The following is a 15,686-nucleotide window of genomic DNA, read 5'->3' as shown; positions in this document are numbered from 1 at the left end:
CAGACATTGTTTTTTATTATTTATTTACTGATATATTTTAATTTTAATTTTTGGAAGATTTCTTAGGACAGTGGTGGTAGAAAGGAAAGGTGGTTGAAGAGAAAATGAAGAGCTGTAATTGGCAGGATTAGACAGTGACTGGTGGTGGCAGGTGTGAACAGTGAGCATGAAGAGTCTTTAATGTTATAAATCTGAGAAACTGGAAAGATTGTGCTGCTGTTCTTCTTTTTTTAATTTTTATTGGAGTATTGTTGATTTATAATGTTGTATTTGTTTCAGATAGATAGCAAAGTGAATCAGTTATACATACGTATATATACATATATATATCTCCATTCTTTTTCAATTTCTTTTCTCATATAAGTTATTACAGATTACTGACTGGTGTTCCCTGTGTTATACAGTAGGTCCTTATTAGTTTTTTATTGTATGTATATATATAGTAGTGTGTGTATGTCAATCCCAGCCTCCTAATTTATCACTTCCCCCCACTTTGCTGCTTTGGTAACCATAAGTTTGATTTTGAGATCTCTAAGTCTATTTTTGTTTTGTAAATAAGTTCATTTGTATCCTTTTTAAATTATATTCCACATATAAATGATATTATATGATATTTATTTTTCCCTGACTTAGTATGATAATCCCTAGGTCAATCGATGTTTCTGCAAATGGCTTATTTCATTTTTTTCGATGGCTGAGTAGTATTCCATTGTATATATGTTCCACAACTTCCTTATTCATTCTTCTGTTGATGGGCGTTTGGACATTTAAATTGCATCTTGACTATTGTAAGCAGTGCTGCAATAAACATTGGGGTGCATGTATTCTTTCAGATTATGGTTTTCTTGGGATATAAGCCCGGAAATGAGATCATATGTTAGCTGTTTTTCAGTTTTTTAAGGAACCTCCATACTGTTCTCCATAGTGACTGTGCTAGTTTACATTCTCACCAACAGTGTAGGAGGGTTCCCTTTTCTCCATACAATCCTCAGCATTTATTGTTTGTAGAATTTTTGATGTTGGCCATTCTGACTGGTATTATAGTTTTGGTTTGCATTTCTCTAATAATCAGTGATGCTGAGCATCTTGTGCTTTTTGGCCATCTGAATGTCTTCTCTGAAGAAATGTCTATTTAGATACTCTGCCCATTTTATGATTGTTTGTTTATTTGTTTTTTGATATTGAGCTGCAGGAAATGTTTGTGTAGTTTGGAGATTAATCCCTTGTCAGTTCTTTGAGACAAAAAGCATCAAAAGAGCAGTTTTTGTTTGTTTTAGGTTCTGAGTGAGGAAGGGATGATGAAGTATGGCTATGATTTGGACACAGTTATGTGTGTTATTTTTGCATCCTCATGTGGTTTTGTATGCTTGAAGACTCCCAGTTTCATTCATTCACAAAAATGTTGGTATCAGATTTGCTAGACATGTTCTCCTGCTCAGTATATATGTGTTTCTTAGAAACAGAAGCCTCTTGTGTCCGGGCTACAACTGCAAACACAGAGAGGTTGTAACCTTAGTCATTTCAATCAGCACAAGGCTGCCACCCTATTTCCAATTAGACTATAAATAGGGTCTTCAGTCTCAGAGGGCAGACAACTTTGTACTCTTGGTACTGATCTTACCAAGGAAAGAGATCGACAAAAGTCAGTACAGACAGAAGCTTCAGAGTAACCCTCTGAGACTCTCTGCTGTCATAGTGTGTCATAACCCCGATCAAATTTTAATAAGACAAGATCCTTATCCTCAAAACAAGTGAATGCTGGATCATATAATTAATTAAATATTATTTTATCAATTGAGACAGTCTAGATGGTCTAGGGCAGTTAATCTTGTAAAATTATCTGGTTGAGTATCACTTTGATGTTTTTCTTGGGTTATTCTAGATGCCTATAATGGTTTGTCTTTATATAATACTTTGCTGTCGTTCAGTTTTTAAGTCATGCCTGACTCTTTGCGACCCCATGGACTAAAGCACGCCAGACTAATATTCCTCTACTACCGCATGGAATTTGTCAAATCCATGTCCATTGAGTTAGTGATGCTGTCTAACCATCTCATCCTCTGCCACCCCCTTCTCCATTTGCCTTCAGTCTTTCCCAGCATCAGGGTCTTTTCCATTGAGTCAGCTCTTTGCATCAAGTGGCCAAAGTATTGGAGCTTCAGCTTCAACATCAGTCCTTCCAATGAATATTCAGGGTTGATTTCCTTTAGGATTGACTGATTTGATCTCCTTGCTGTCCAAGGGACTCTCAAGAGCTTCTCCAGCACCACAATTCAAAATCATCAATTCTTCAGTGCTCAGCCTTCTTTGTGGCCCAACTTTCACAGCCTTAGATAACTTCTGGAAAAACCATATCTTTGACTATATGGGCCTTTGTTGGCAAAGTGATGCCTTTGCTTTTCAACACACTGTCTGGGTTTATCATAGGTTTCCTTCTAAGGACCAAGTGTCTTTAAATTTCATGGCTACAGTCACTGTCCACAGTGACTTATATATAGTATATATAAATCTATAAATTGTTTCTCTCTATAATATGTAGCATATATAATTTATATATATATATATATATATATATATATATATATATATATAAGATTATGGGCTTTGCTAGTGGTTCAGTGGTAAAGAATCCGCTTGCAATGTAGGAGCCGCAGGAGTCGCATGTTTGATCCCTGGGTTGGAAAGATCACCTGGAGAAGGAAATGGCCACCCACTCCTGTATCTTTCCTGGAGAATCCCATGGACACTGGAGCCTGGCAGACTGCAATCCATAGGGTCGCAAAGAATCAGACACGGCTGAAGCAACTTAGCACCTATGCATATATAATTAATGTATATAATTTAATTATCTAACATATATATATATATAAGTATATATTTATATACAATATAATATAATATAATATATACAATTACACATACATACATAAGGCTATACACTCTAGGTCAGGTTTCTATAGTGACAATGTGATTTATCTTTTTTTTTTTTGATTGGAGGAGAATTGCTTTGCAATGTTGTAATTTGCAGTGTGATTTGTACTCTTTGCCCATTTGGTGGAAGTTTCTACCTGATAAACTCTGCATCACTCTCAGTATTCTTCTAAACTTGTCCTTATATATCATAGTGGATTTTTGGAGGAATTCTTTTGTTTATGTATGTGTGCTTTTTCTTAAAAAGCATTCCTGCTGTTACAAGTTTGGAGGGACATTGACAGTAGAGCCAAATTTATGGAATCCCTAACAAATGGTCCTCAATATGCTTTTGCTTTGTCACTACCCTGATGGGGAGCTAAGTTCCCTTTCATACATTTCCCCACTCCTTCCCCCTCTGTTTTCCTCTCCTTTGGAGAAGTTCACAGCCTGACACAGTAGTTTGGGGGTTGTGAAAGTGTTAGTGATTCACTTGTGTCCTACTCTTTGTAACCCCATGGACTATAGCCTGTCAGGCTCCTCTGTCCATAGAATCCGCCAGCAAGAATACTGGAGTGGGTAGCCATTCCCTTCTCCAGGGGATCTTCCCCACCCAGGGCTCAAACCTGGACCTCCTGCATTACAGGCAGATTCTTTACCATTAGACGTGGTCTAACTGGAACAAAGTAGAGTGTGATTGTCACCTTCTTTGTACCAAAATGATTTATGCACTTTTTTTTTTTTTTGCCCCATATACTTGGTAAGCACCAATCCTAAACCTTTACCTTATGAAAATGTGGGTGCAAGAGGAGGCCATGTGATTCTTTAGCCCTACCCTATACACCACTCCCCTCAATAAGAAGACCCCTTAACAAATACTAAGACCACCCCTGCTTTTTTTGGTCAGTAAAGTAATCTGTATATTTAATTTTTGATCAGCTATAACTTTGGTGGCCATCACATGAGTTAACACAAAACTCTATCTGTATAGTATCATTTTTTTCTTTAAGATTTCTTTCTTTTTTTTTCTTTTTGATGTGGACCATTTTTAAAGTCTTTACTGAATTTGTTACAATACTGTTTATGTTTTGGTTTTTCGGCCATGAAGCATTTGGGATCTTAGGTCCCCAACCATGGATCAGACCTGTACCCCCTGCATTGCAAGGCAAAGTCTTAACCACTGGCCACCAAGGAAGTCCCTGCATTGTATGCTTGATACTTTGGACCCTCTGTTCTTGCTGGATTCAGATGAAAACAAGAAAAAAGCCAAGATTTTTGCTGTATTAGAAATCGTCTGTTGATTTATGCATGACTAGAACAGTGAAAAGTGGGAGAAACAAATGCTGTATATAAAACGTGGTCAGATTTTAGAGAATTAATAGTTTCATTTATTTACTTGCTCTTTATTCAAAATAGATCTTTAATGCAATAGAAATCTACAGCAAATTTAATAATGTCTAAAGTTCTCCTTGGTACAAAACCATATCTAGAATCATTTGGCTGTAAACCTGAGACTAACACAGCATTGTAAATCAACTATATTGCAATATAAAATAAAAATAATTAAGTTACATTTTCTAGCTAAAAAAGCTACGAAAAGAACTAGTATGGCAGTATGATGTACTTAATACAAATATGAAAACAATTTGACAAATTTATAACTATCCCCCTATGTAAGTCTAAAATGTAGCTGGAAAACGTTGGCTAAAGATAGGATGCATCAAATTATGGGTACCTTTGGAAATATTATCCACATAAGATGGTACTATCAATGGTGAAATGATTTTTCATCCTAGGCGAGCTCTTTGAGATGGCAGGAACAATGGCCCTTTGTCTTCACAAAGGTGTCACATGATAGGCTTTTTCAAACTCTAACCTGCCCTTGATTCTGATATGTTCTCTCTAGGGAGACCTCCCCACATCCTGAATCAATGCTGTAGTGAGCCACAGTTACTGATGTGTGTGTCACATCCATCAGGTATGTTGAAGTGAGAAAAAAAAAAAAAGTCTGCAAATCACAGCTCTATAAACTTAATCCAAGAAGGGCATGAACCTCATTTGTGGACCAAGTGAGCATTTACTTTCCTGTGCAAAGTTCCTGTTAGAAGAGATTTAAATAAATATAGCTTGGAGGAAGGGCCTCTTTCAGGAGTTTCATTTGACATCAGTGAAATATTCTTGCGGGAGGCAATGTTTGCCTCGATTTTTACAGGTCAATTGGTTTTACTTTTGACTTTAATTACTGGTGTTCTAACCTTGAATGGCAGACTACTTCATAATTTTTTTCCCCATAGAGTTATGCTTCATTGTTTATTTTCTATAGTTTATGAGTGCGTGCTTATAACTTAGAGGGAAATTATAAAAAATTCAGCAGAGAGTAGCTAGAACACTGAATGTTCTAAAAGGATATGTCTACCTTGGAGATGGTCTGAATTACTTTTTCATGAGTTGAAATAAATAATAAACCTCTTTTTGCCACTTTGGCACCTGAAATATTTTTAATCTAATTTAGTTAAATGTTGATTTGTGTAATATATGAGCTATCAGAAAAGCACTGCTATTAAGTAGAACCCTATAATGGTAATCTCCGAGAAAGAAAATATTTTAAAATGTGAATAACATATACCGGGACTTGAGTCATTTATTTTGCTTACTCTGGGTTTCCAAAGTTTTAAATAGAGTATTGCATTGGTTATCACTGGGGCTAATTTTGCCCCCCAGGGGACACATGGCCAAGTATGTCTGAAGGTATTTTTAGTTGTTGGGACTTTGCGGGTGGGGGTGGGGGGGTACATGTTGTAGGCAGAAGCCAGGAATATTAAACATCCTACAGTACCTAGGCTCAGACAAAGAATTATCTCACCTAAAATGTAAATAGTACCCAGAATGAGGGGAAAAAAAAACTTTATAGAGTATTGAGCATTTATTTTTATTAATATTCCATATGAGCAAGTGGATGAAATAAATGGAAATTGAGTTATAATTTTTTTATTCTGTGTGAAAATAGCAAGATCTATTGATCTTGGAGGGATTCAAGTAGAGTACAGTGATTAAGATGCCATCTTTGTTATCATATTTGGATTCTAGTATTCACTTTAGCCAGTTGCTAGCTGTCTGACCTTAAATATGTATGATTAATCCTAAAATGATTAATCCCTCTGAGACTGAATATATTCATTTATAAAATATGGATGATGAAATCTACCTTACAGACTTGCTCTGGTAAGTTTTGTTTGTTACCTGGAAGGCTTTACACATCAGTGAATAGTAGCCACTGTCATGTTTAGAATGTAATTTGGGATTGGTAGGATAGCGTTGGGATGGTTTTATGGGGAATGAGATAGAGTATCAATAGTGATTTTTTTGGAATGAATCATAAGGATTTCCCAATAATTTAATGAAGCAGTGTAGTCTTTAAACATGTTAATCTCTGTCTATATATCTCTATGTGTGTCTGAAAAGCTAGGAAGGAATACTTGACCACCTGAAAGATCTATAAGAGTGCAGTCTTCAAGACCAGAAATGAACATTTAAAAATGCCAAATTCTTAACAGACGTCACCAGTGGGATTTGTTGAAAAGAAGAAAGGATCTTTTCTCTCTTTTTTAAAATTATATTCTTCTATGTTGATTAATTTTTTTCTAAAAGCATATGTTTTATAATCAAGAAAATAAGCATTGTAAACATTACAACAAAATTCTCAGACTTTCCCAATATAAACGTTGAAAAATATGATAGTTGATAAAAAAATGTTCCTCTTCTAGTTTGTAGAGTTTCTTTTCTGCTGATTTATCTCCATTAGTTGGTTTTCCTCTGTAGTCACCTTTCTAAAAGTGGTAAAGCTGTAGGACCCATTAAAATTTTACTGGTGTGATAAAGCTGGTCATATTGATGCCTTTATCTTCTGTTTTGGCATGTGGTGCTGTCCGTGAAATTTGGTCTGGGTGGTGAGTAAAAAAGAGGACAGGGGAATTTATAACTTGCATCTCCAAAGCCAGAATATCTTCCTTGCCTGGGTACTCTTTAGCAGTTTATTAAGGACTTGAGTAAAAACACAGGAAGCATATTTATTAAATTTCCAGTTGTCTGAAACTGGAAGGTATGGATCAAAGTTTAGATGATTGGATATAAATTTCACACTGTGCTTGATTTAGACAGTGGGCAAAAAAATAAGAATATTAAATTTAACAGGAGAAAGTATAAGTGCCTATAATTTTGACTTTAGAAAAAATTTTAAAATTTTGTAATGAGGGAGTTTAGACCATTATCTAATTCCTGTTTGAAGAAAGAAGAAATACTAAGGGTTGGGTGGGTCTCAGTTCAGAGAGTTGTCTCCCTCTTTTGAGTTCTCTTGTAAGATATGGTTTTTTAAGAAAATATATTTATTTTTAATTGGAGGATAATTGCAGTGTTGTGTTGGTCTCTGCCATACATCAACATGAATCAGCCATAGGTGTACATATGTCCCCTCCCTCTTGAACCTTCCTTCTATTCCAGAATTCTACTTCTGTATTTTTAGAATTTTGACCAATTCTGCTTGCTGTAGTTTAAGAGGAATATTGACGAGCTAGTGTTAAAGAACACATCTGCCAATGCAGGAGACATAAAAGATGTGGGTTTAGGGCTCGACCCTTGGGTCGGGAAGATCCCCTGGAGTAGGGCATGGCAGCCCACTCCCATATTCTTTCCTGGAAAATCCCATGGACAGAAGAGCCCGGTGGGCTACAGTCCATGGTGTCTCAAAGAGTTGGACACTACTGAAATGACTTAGCGTACACACACATAAAATGTTCAGGAAGCCTAGAATTAGTCAAATCCCTGCTCTGCCATATATTAACTGTCTGGCTTTGGGTAAATTATAATGTTTAATCTCTAAAGTTTAGGTGTTGTTAGATAAAAATAAAAAAATAATAAAGCTACCTCATAAAGGTATTTTAGGAATTGGCTGAGACAATAATTGCATCTTCATTATTTATTTTAAAGATGGTCTATAAGCTATATTGATTAATTAAAAATTATTAAAATAGGCAAGTTCATCAAAAGGAGAACAGTTAATTATCTTACATACCAACAAAACTAATTTTAACAATTGTGAAAAGATGAGGTTGCAAATGAATGATAGTAAAGGAAGGTTGTTCACAAGAGTATTGATTAAATACAGGGAGGTTTAGAACAGGTAGAGGACTTGGTGAATACTTATTAAACTTAAATCGATTCTTTCATTCATTCTATTGAAGCTTGCTGATACCATTTGTCTGTGAGAAGGTCCATTTTTTCAAGAGTGCCAGCCATCTCTAAGAACTTTTTTTTTTTTTTTTATTAACCAGAGCAGAAACTCTGACCTTTATTTTTACACGAGTGATTACTAAGGCTAACTCAGTTTAGGAGGAAGTAGGAAAATACCTGTAGCCTATGGTAAAGAAAGAGGAGGGGAGGCTGGGAGGAGAAACTTAGTATTATCCTGGAGGAGATACAAAAGAGGCCCACAGGTTCCTCTGTCCAGGGAACTTTCTAGGCAAGACTGCTGGAGTAGGTTGCCATTTCCTACTCTAGGGGATCCTCCTGACCCAGGGATCGAACCACATCTCCTGCGTCTCTGCATCAGTAGACAAATTCTTTACCGCTGTGTCACCTAACCCTGCCAATGCTGTCTGAAAATCTGTACTGCACGTCAGAGTTCTAAGAAGCCTCACGTTTTTTGTAAAAAGAGAAAGGGGATCGTTGAAAGAACTGTATTTGCTCTAGGTTTATCTGCATTCCTTAAAATAATGTAGATTCCTAATAAAAGCCTTTTAGTAGTCTTCATTCCAGTCTATGTGAGAACAGTGCTCCTTGAATGCATAAATTAAGGGAATGAATATGGACATGGGGAGAAGTTGGTTCAGCATAAATGATTGGACATATTATTCTGGAGCCCAAACTTTTCCTTATTCATTCCTAGAACTCCAATATCTCTAAGAAGTTTCAGTACTAGAGGAAGATTAAAAAAAAAAATGTAGTGGCATAGACATAACACCAATGTAACAATTCAGCATTTATAGTTGTGCAGTTCAGTGTCATTAAGTATATTCACTTTGTTGAGCAAGGATCTCCAGACTTCTTCCATCTTCCCAAACTGAAACTCTGTACCCATTCAATAACTTCCCTGTTTCTATCTCACCATAGCCCCTGACAACTACCATTCTCTCTATGTCTATGAATTGTCTACTCAAGGTATGTCATATATAAGTGGAATCATAGAGTATAGATGAGGCAGGGGGGTTTGGACTGGCTTATCTCACTTATCATGCCACCCTCAGTATTCATCTAACATGGTAGCATGTGTCAGAATTTGGTTCTTTTTTAAGGCTGAATAATATTGTATGTGTAGATCACATTTTGTTTATCCATTTCTGGATAACTACTTCCACTTTGGAGCCGTTATGAATAATACTGCTATGAACATGGATGTACAGATATAAAGATTTTTATATTACTTAAAAATGGCAGTCACATAAACCTTTTATGTAAAACCATCAAGCTGACAAAGGATTCATAGCAAATGTGGGTGACTTAACAGCATTCGTTTAACTGGGACACTTTTCCTAAGCTGATCCTAACCCGTCACCTCCTCATGGGAAGGGAAAGATTATAGGAGAAGAATAAAATGCACACATAGGAATTCTAGCACATTAATTAGAAACTCTAAACTTGGGGTTAAAATTGAAACTCTATTGCTTGGCTGGTTGTTACATATAGGATTCAGACATTTTAATAGTTGATTCAAAAATTTTAAAAATACTATGATTTTAGTTTTCTACTCGAGAAGCAAAGAAACCTATATGTTAACAAATAAAACTATGGGCAGAAATAACACATGCTTCAAGAGCATTCAGTGCTTCTATTTTCTCTGTTTTTTTTTTTTTTTCCAACAAGGAGATAAAATTAAAACATTTTATCTGTAAAACCAGTATGCTAGTATTCTGAGTTCATAAGTGTTGTAAAGATGGCTTCACCTTATTTGGCAGACCTTTTACAAATATTCTTTGAAGGCTACTTTAAACACTCAACGGTGTATCATCTTAATTTTCAGTCTTGCCATTTCAAATGAGGCAATTTTTTTACGAAATAATTGAATTAGAGGGAATTGCATGTTCATTTTTCTAGTTTAAAAGCTTTGTCAGAATCCTCCACTTGCATTGTCTGCACAGTTCTCCCTGAGTCCCTTCATGTTCATGCCTATTTGAGACATCCATTAGTAGATGCTTTAAAAAAAAAAAATTTTGTTTTGTTTTTGGCTGTGCTGGGTTGGGTCTTCACTGCTGAATACCTGCTTTATCTAGTGGCAGCAAGAGGGGGTTACTCTCTAGTTGCGGCGCATGGGCTTCTCACTTAGTGATGGCTGGTCTTGTTGCAGAGCACAGGCTCTAGAATGCATCTGCTTCAGTAGTTGCAGCACTACTGAGCAGGCTCAGTAATGGTGATTTAAGGGTTTAGTTGCTCCATGGCATCTGTGGCATGTGGGATCTTCCCAGACTAAGAATTGAACCGCTAGCCCCTGCATTACGTGGATTCTTAACTGGGCCACCAGCAAAGCCCTAGTAGATACTTTGAATTCTGATCCTTTCTCTGTCCCAAACACAAATGAAATCAGGAGCAGGGCTGCAGGTATCATTTTAACTTCTAAAGGGCTGTTTCTGTGTTCTGGCATGTGTCTGCCTGAACTCTGTGATTAAAATAAGAAGTTGGTACCTGGAGCCAGGGCGATACTGGAGAATGTCTCCCACTATCTGGAGAGGGACAGCCAGATAGATACTGATGAACATGGAGGAGGGTAGCTGAGCTCTGGTGTAAAAGTTCATTGACTCTTTAACATTGTTAATATTTTAATCCATATGTTTGTTTCTTTTACTGGTTTGCTCTTTTCCCTATTGTTAATTCCCTTCCCAATATGCTAAACATTTTGCAGATACCACAACTCATTCTCGTTACAGCATTAGAGATAACATATTGTTGTTGCTGTCTGAAGCTTGTGGAGGTTAAGTAACTTACCCCAGATTTTATTGTTTATCAGATGCAGAGCCTGGTCTTGCGTCCAGCTCGGTCTGGCTTAGAAGGCTTCCTGTTTCCATTGCACTAGCCAGCAAAGGCATCACCGGAATTTCCAGGATATAACTTTCTTCAAAGTGATAATCATTATGTCCAGCCCTTCCTTTCCTCTAATACTCTGGCTATCCTAGTTTATAGGCACATCATACTTGAATGGACTATTGTGAGAGCTTCTAAACTGATATTCCCATCCCTTGCTTTCTGAATATTAATTCACCCCTTGCACTATTGCACTGTCTTCCTGATGGTCAAGTCTAATAATGATAGTGGTTTTGTTGAATGCTACTATTAATATAAAATCATGTTAACCCTTTGATAACAAACAGTTTGTAATTCTTAGTTGCCTTTCAAATAAAATGAACACCTCTTATCTTAGGTTTTATGACCTCCTCTCATCTGCCCTTCCTACTTTTCAGCCTCTTCAAACTGCTTGCTTCGTCACATCAATTTTCTAACTAATTTGAATTGTTTATTTTGTTGTTCAGTCGCTAAGTCATGTCTGACTCCTTGTGACCCCATGGAGTGCAGCATGCCAGGCTTCCCTATCTTCCTATCACTGTCTCCTAGAGTGTGCTTAAAGTCCTGTCCATTGAGTCGGTGATGCCATCCAACCGTCTCATTCTCTGTTAACCCGCTTCTTCTTCTGCCCTCAGTCTTTCGCAACATCAGGGTCTTTTGCAACAAATTGGCTCTTTGCATCAGATGGCCAAACTTTTGGAGCTTCACCATCAGTCCTTCCAATGAATATTTAGGGTTGATTTCCTTTAAAATTGATTGGTTTGATTTCCTTGCTATCCAACGGACTCTCAGGCGTTTTTTCCAACACCACAAATTGCTTGTAGTGTGAGCTTATGTGATCTTACACTCCCCTCCCTCCCTTTCTCTCTCCCTCTCTCTCTTCCTGTAGGTAGGCAGGTCTCTATTTTTTCTAAGCAAGCAATGGTTTCATGGATGGAGGATCTCACATTTTTATTTCCATTCCTGTTATCACAAAATGCCCATCTCTCTAACCTGATCTCCAATGAATATAAATAAAAAATTTTCCTATCTTATATCTGCTTCAGTGATGTATTTTCTCATCATCCTGTTTGGAAGTTTTCTTCTCCTTGAATCTCCAAAGTACCATACCTATTCCTTTCTGCTGCTACTGCTAAGTCACTTCAGTTGTGTACGACTCTGTGCGACCCCAGAGACGGCAGCCCACCAGGCTCCCCCGTCCCTGGGACTCTCCAGACAAGAACACTGGAGTGGGTTGCCATTTCCTTCTCCAATGCATGAAAGTGAAAAGTGAAAGTGAAGTCTCTCAGTCGTGTCCGACTCTTAGCAACCCTATGGACTGCAGCCTACCAGGCTCCTCCATCCATGGTATTTTCCAGGCAAGAGTACTGGAGTGGGATGACATTGTGTTCTCCATTTCTTTCTGCTGCTGCTGCTGCTGCTGCCAAGTCGCTTCAGTCGTGTCTGACTCTGTGCGACCCCATAGACGGCAGCCCACCAGGCTCCCCGTCCCTGGGATTCTCCAGGCAAGAACACTGGAGTGGGTTGCCATTTCCTTCTCCAATGCATGAAAGTGAAAAGTGAAAGTGAAGTCACTCAGTCGTGTCCAACTCTTCACAACCCCATGGACTGCAGCCCACCAGGCTCCTCTGTCCATGGGATTTTCCAGGCAAGAGTACTGGAGTGGGGTGCCGTTAATGGCACTTACATTTTCCACCTTGGATTGTAAATCTTTGTATAAGTGAGACTGGGGTCCTTGGCATGGGGGGAGGGTCTGGGTATAATTGAGTCCACTTGTCCTGTGTGTCATATTGTTTATCGTAGGCCCATGGAGCCAGTCAACAAATGAATCAGTATCATAACTTATGTGTATATAGTGCTTGGAAATTTATAGAAGTGTACATTTTTCTTATTTGACAACAATAGGGTGGAATTTGGTGGTTATCTGCATGTTATGGATAACATTTGGAAGTCTATAGAGCTAGGCTCAGGAAATATCTATGCACTTTGTGCCACTTCTAGTCTTGGTGGTAGGGCGAGATGGGACCCCAAGTTAAGCAGGTTGGAGCTAAAATGACCTCCAGGGCAACTGAATTCAGGGATTCTGGACACTGTTTGTGCCTTGAACTCACCTTTTTTCTGAATTTTCTGAATTTCCTGGATTTTCATCAGGAAATTTAAGATAAGTTATTTACTAAGCAAGCTCCACCCCCAAAGATTCTCATCTGATGGTCTGAGATGGTACCCATTTTTATTTTTTAGTGTGGTGACTTTGAAAAAAATTTATCATTCCAAATTTATGGAAGAAATTTATAATAGAGATGTATAAATTCTATTATAAACACATTAAAATCTTTGGACCCAGTCATTCAAAATTAGGCTTTTTTTTAAACTGTAGCGGGCATTCCATTTTTTCTTTATTTCTGCAGTTATATAAAAATGAAGTAGTTTATTTTTTATTGAAATATAGTTGATTGACAATATTGTGTTTCAGCAATAAGTATACAGCAAAAAGTGATTCAATTACATACATATATATATTTAAGATTATGTTCTATTATCAGTTATTACAAGATGTTGAATGCAATTCCCCATGCTATACAATAAATCCGTGTTGCTTATCTATTTTATGTACAGTGTGTGTGTACAGAAGTTTGTATCTGTTAATCCCATACTCCTAATCTGTTCCACCTTTATCTCCCCTTTGGTCACCATAAATTTGCTTTCTGTATCTGCAAGTCTGATTCTGTTTTGTGTGTAGGCTCATTGGTATTGCTTTTAGATTTCACATATTAGTGATATCTTACGGTATTTGTCTTTCTCTGAGTTCACTAAGTGCAATGTTCTTTAGGTCCATCCATGTTTCTGCAAGTGGCGATTCACTCTTTCTCATGACTGAGTACTGTTCCTGTGTGTATGTATTTGTATATACCACACATTCTTATATCAGTGGTCTGTGATGGACTTTCGGGTTGTTTCCACGTCTTGTCGGTTGTAAATAGTGCTGATATGAACATTGAGGTGTATGAATCCTTTTGAATTAGAGATTATGCTTTTTTTTCCTGAAATAAAAGGTATTTTCAGATGCTATTTTGGAAAAAATAGATCTATTTCCTAGTCTTAAGAGTATAACTCAGAGGCACAGATTTATGCTGATATAATTCTAACTCTGAGCTATAAGAGTTAAATACTTTATCCTGTGATACTCTGGGTTAGCACACATTTTAGAGAAATGCAAGCTTGGGTGCCCATATATATTATATTTAAAACTCCAAAACAAACAAAAATGTTTTATAAATAAGCATTATGTATTGGAAGGTTATATAGAAATAGTAAAATAACATATAACTCCTACTCATTATACAGTAATGTCTTATTTTTCTCTCTTCTTAAAGAATACCATCTCACAGATTTTTATTATTGCTGTAAATTGGGAGCCAAATTTATTTCATTTCTGTAGTGTGTGGGTGTGTACCTTGCGCACATTGAGTTTAATTAAAATTTTTCTTGCAAGCTCAAGGTCTTCATTATCCACTTGAATTATTTTAAAATGCAGCAGTACAATAACATCCTCAGAGACTATTAAAATGCTTATAAAGATATTTTCTCAATACTGAATGGCTTAACCTTCCATGATTCCATATTGTTATATGCGCCTCTTTAAACTTTTATTCCCTCCCTCTGAGGTATTTCTCCTAAGTGCTTAGCAGATATCTGATTCTGCTGCAAGGAAGATTGTAAGTTTGCAGACAGAGCACTTAACCACTCTTGTTAACTTGATGGCCTTATTTATCCACTGTTGTATTCATTGAGCTCTAGATGGTGGCCTGAGGGTGACCATATATTTTTCCCTTGTAGAACAGAGTTTAATATTTGTGCCCACAATTGTATTTACCGTTCAGGAGCCTTGTCTCCATTATAGCTGGATTTACAACTGTGTTTTGAGTGAAAGAGTTTGTTGGTGTTGCTTCCGAAAGGAAATGAAGACACTTAACATCAGAATGCTCAAAATGATAATTCTGTGATAAAGAAGGAAATTAGAAGCTTGACAATCTAAATTTTGTCTGTTTTTTTAAATAACATCAAAAAATAATATTACTTGTTTTTATCTCAAGTCTATTTCAAATCTGAGCTTTACATAACAAAAAACGGTAAGGATGATCAAATGTAATAAATTTTTATTTACATTTTTTGGAGAATCAGGAATTTAATTTCAGTTGTCTATACATGTACATGTGGGCTGGTGGCTCAGATAGTAAAGAATCTGCCTGAAATGCAGGAGACCTAGGTTCAATCCCTGGGTTGGGAAGATGCCCAAGAGAAGGTATGGCAGTCCACTCCAGTATTCTTGCCTGGAGAATTCCATGGACAGAAGAGCCCGGTGGGCTACAGTTCATGGGGACACAAAGAGTCACACGTGACTAAGCAACAAACATATATGTAACTATTTACGGGTATCTATTAATATTTCAAGAGAGACACTGCATATGTGGTAGGCACTCTAATTTCTTAATTTTCTAACTCTGAAACTTAATAATTTAGTCAAAGTTCAATATTTAGCTTTCTCCTTGAACTCCCTAATGAATCATTTCCTTTGAAAGACTTTTCCTGGAATTTCTCTTTTTGGCAGGTAGGTTTGCATATCTAACATGACATCATTTGACTGGATTCTTGAAAAAAATAATTTAAGA

At 36.9% G+C, this 15,686-nt stretch overlaps 1 protein-coding gene across 6 annotated transcripts in view; it reads left to right on the top strand.

Moving 5' to 3' along the window:
• Positions 1 to 15,686, top strand: part of PDE3A (phosphodiesterase 3A) — a 379,994-nt gene that overhangs the window by 25,840 nt on the left and 338,468 nt on the right. For 2 of the 6 annotated variants that reach the window (XM_086404068.1, XM_086404066.1), the window contains exon 1: positions 4,822 to 4,888. The exons of the other annotated variants lie outside the window; for them this stretch is intronic. The gene's annotated coding sequence lies outside the window, so the exon portion shown is untranslated. Of the gene's footprint in view, positions 1 to 4,821; positions 4,889 to 15,686 lie in introns of those variants that run through there. 6 annotated transcript variants of the gene reach the window in all.

Source organism: Bos grunniens, chromosome 5 (genome assembly GCF_055505025.1).
Source record: "Bos grunniens cultivar Pamir isolate PY7600 chromosome 5, Bosgru_T2T1.0, whole genome shotgun sequence".
Lineage (NCBI taxonomy): Eukaryota > Metazoa > Chordata > Mammalia > Artiodactyla > Bovidae > Bos > Bos grunniens.
This window is presented reverse-complemented; position numbering and strand designations above follow the sequence as displayed.